Raw genomic sequence first — 3745 nt, 5'->3', positions numbered from 1 at the left:
GTCTGCCAAGGTCGCCCCTGCTCGCCCTCCTGTGGGACGTGGGTGCAGACCCGGAACGTGGGCGCAGACGTTCGGCCTGTCAGCCCCGGAGAACTAACCAGCCTCCCCACTAATGCGGGCGGTGAACGCGCGGAGGTTCCGTAAAGGGTCCCGGCGTCACCCCAGCTGCTCACCTCGGGAGCTGGAGCACCTTCCCTGGTGTGCGCCGCAGGCGGTTCCCAAACTGCTCGGTCTAAGGACCCCTCTACACGTGAAAAATTATTGAGGACCCTTAAGAGCTTTTGCTCGTATCTTGATTTTTACTGTATGAGGAGTTAAAAGTATTTATTTAAAAATAACAAACCCATTACATTTTAGCACAAATGACATCTTTAATGTATAAATAACTATAACTATACACACACACATATTTAAAGTAAATTTTTAAAACCTCTTTGGTTTAATAAAGGACAATTCTCATATCAGCTGTTCTGGGGGAAATTTACAAGGAAATTCCGATCTCCCATAGATGCAGATACTTGTTGGAAAAGGGAAGCCCTCCTAGACCCTTTCAGAGGGTAGGGTCTCGGGGACCCCTCAGGTGTCCTCGGACCACACTTTGGGAACCGCTGGTCTACCACGTGCCTGAATACACCTTATCTCATTTGCTTCCTTGGCCACCATGTGAAGCCCAGTGACTTGTTTATAAAGATGGGGAACCTGAGGCTCAGAGTTTGGTTCTTGCATTTGCTTGCTCCCTGCTTCCTGACTCAGCAGGGTCCCATGCCAAGACCGACCAGGTGAATGCATCCCCCCTTCCCATTTCCTACACTCAGGCCTGGGACATGGCCCCGGGCTCAGGGGATCAGCCCAGGAACCAGAGGAGTCGTTGAGGTGTATGTGCAGACCCTTCCAGAAAGTCTCTTTTCTGGCCTATGAAGGGGCCTGTTCAACAGTGGGTCCAGTGACCGCACGCAGCCACCTACTTCTAAGGGGCTGGGTGCTCAGCAAACAGTGCTCTTCACCTCCATTAGCACCGGCTCATTCTCAACATACCTGCACACCCCACCGCGGCCCTGGCTGCAGGCCTCCACGCAGGCTGCTTTCCAGAGGCACCCTGAGCTAAACCCTCCCGTCCTGGTGTCTTCAGAACACACGGGGATGGGAGAAGTGAAGGCGCCAAACGTCAACTTAGGAAAGCCTGCTTAGAGAAGTCTTCATTTCTACCCAAGTTCCGTCACATGAGCCAGTGCTCATGGAGGTGAAGAGCACTGTATGCTTCTGCTGGCTTTTTCCTCCGGTTCTTAGAGCATCAGCACCATTGCTGACGGGCAGGGACCATTCCTGACTCCTCTTCCCAACCCTCCAACATTGTCCCTGTGGCAGTGCTGTCTGATGCTTTCCTGCCCAGCCTGTCTCCAGCCCTGCTGCTCTCTGTGGCCACTGCTCAGTTTATGTACTCTGCCCTCAAGTTGGGGGAGCATAGCTTTTCACTCCTAGCTGTGCTATTATTAGGGTACCTTTTCCATCAACCCCCCGTAGCTGATAGAGGGGGGTTAATGATATGTGTGTGTGAATAGCAGCCCATGCAGATTCACGCATCTACAAATATTTCTATATGTAACCATCTGTATCTACATAGGCTAAGCATGAATTCATATATAGGGTGTCCCCCCCCCAAAAAAAAATATATATATACACACACACTTTGAATAATTATAAAGGCGGTGTTTATTAAAATGCATTTCATTTTCAAAATTGAGCTATCAGGTGTTAAAGTGTGTAGACATTTTTTGGACATCCCGTAGCCTCCAGTTCTAATCCGTTACTACATGGCTCATTCTAGCCTTCTCCCTTGCTTATTTGTAAAATTTCACTCCAAACAGTGAGAAACCTGGATCCCACCATAGCCATCTAGTTACTTAATTGTTTAATTTCAGGATACTCATATAGCCGTATCTGAATTGTTAGACCATACTTCATGGGCGGGGGGGGGGACTTTATCAACTACACTACAGTGCTTACGTGCGGTTCCTTTCCCTTTAGTCTTACTGGCTCTACTCATTTCCGAAGTCAGTTAGGTTAGCACCTTTTTCTCCCATTCCCTTCAATGAGGTTGTTCCATATATTTGTACTGCAGTTAGATTCTCTTGTCACGGTCTGCATTCTTTCCTGGATCCCCCTACCTCCCAAATGATTTTTTTTAATTGCATGCATTAAGGCTAAAAGCTGGTTTCCGGGGGTTTTGTTTAGCTACTACATTTGCAACATAGTACATAGTTGCTTAGAGTTGCAACTCAGAGGTGGGGAACGTTGGAGTCTGCAGTCACTTTTTGCTATAAAGTTCTTTGGGTTATGGCAAATGCATAATTTCATGTATCTACCATAACAGTATCATACAGAATAGTTTTACTTCCCTAAAAATTCACCTGTGCTTCACTTATTCATCCATCCCCCCTCTCAAACTCCTGGCAAGCACTGATCATTTTACTGTTTCTATATAGGGGTTGGCAAAAGTAGGTACAGTTGTGAGTATACAAAGCACAGTTTATTCTTGTATTATTTATTGTTTATTGTATTACTTACTTGTATTACGACTGTATACCTACTTTTGCCCACCCTGTAGTTTTGCCTTTTTGGATTGCATTCCTTGACTTAGCTATATGTATTAAGGACTCTCCATGTCTTTTTTGTGGCATGATAACTCATTTTCTTTTATTGCTGAACTAGAGGACCGGTGCACGAATTCGTGCATGGGTGGGGGCCCTCAGCCTGGCTGGCTTGGCGGAGGGACCGCAGGAGGTTGGCCGGTCAAGGGAGGTTGGCTGGGGGAGCGCACTGACCACCAGGGGGCAGCTCCTGCATTGAGCGTCTGCCCCCTGGTGGTCAGTGTGTCGTCATAGTAAACAATTGACCGGTTGTTTGGTCAGCCGGTCGCTTAGGCTTTTATATATATAGACTAGAGGCCCGGTGCACAAAAATTTGTGCACTCAGGGGGTAGGGGGGGTCCCTCAGCCCGGCCTGTGCCCTCTCGCAGTCTGGGACCCCTCAGGAGATAACGACCTGCTGGCTTAGGCCTGCTCCTGGGTGGCAGAGGGCAGGCCCAATCCCTAGGTGCAGCCCCTGGTCGGGCTCAGAGCAGGGCTGATTGGGGAGTTGGGGCACCGCCCCCTGTCATGCACAGAGCAGGGCGGATCATGAGGTTGCGATGCCACCCTCAGTCACACTCAGGGTAGGGCCGATTGGGGGGTTGGGGCACCGCCCCCTGTCACACTCAAGGCAGGGTCGATGGGGAGGTTGCGGCGCCACCCCCTGTCACGCACAGAGCAGGGCCAATCAGGGGGTTGGAGCGCTGCCCCCTGTCACGCACAGAGCAGGGCCAATCAGGGGGTTGGAGCGCTGCCCCCTGTCACGCACAGAGCAGGGCCAATCAGGGGGTTGGAGCGCTGCCCCCTGTCACGCACAGAGCAGGGCCAATCAGGGGGTTGGAGCGCTGCCCCCTGTCACGCACAGAGCAGGGCCAATCAGGGGGTTGGAGCGCTGCCCCCTGTCACGCACAGAGCAGGGCCCATCAGGGGGTTGGGGAGCTCCCCCCTGTCACGCACAGAGCAGGGCCAATCAGGGGGTTGGGCACTGCCCCCTGTCATGCACAGAGCAGGGCCCATCAGGGGGTTGGGGAGCTCCCCCCTGTCACGCACAGAGCAGGGCCAATCAGGGGGTTGGAGCGCTGCCCCCTGTCACGCACAGAGTAGGGCCGATAGGGGAG

At 51.7% G+C, this 3745-nt stretch overlaps 1 protein-coding gene across 1 annotated transcript in view; it reads left to right on the top strand.

The window, feature by feature from the left end:
- Positions 1-3745, top strand: part of CLYBL (citrate lyase beta like) — a gene marked incomplete at its 5' end in the record, with an annotated part of 216885 nt that overhangs the window by 519 nt on the left and 212621 nt on the right. The window lies entirely within an intron of this gene.

This window comes from Myotis brandtii, unplaced genomic scaffold (genome assembly GCF_000412655.1).
Source record: "Myotis brandtii unplaced genomic scaffold, ASM41265v1 scaffold1028, whole genome shotgun sequence".
Taxonomy (NCBI): Eukaryota; Metazoa; Chordata; class Mammalia; order Chiroptera; family Vespertilionidae; genus Myotis; species Myotis brandtii.
Note: the sequence above shows the minus strand (reverse complement) of the source record. Positions and strands in the feature narration are given on the sequence as shown.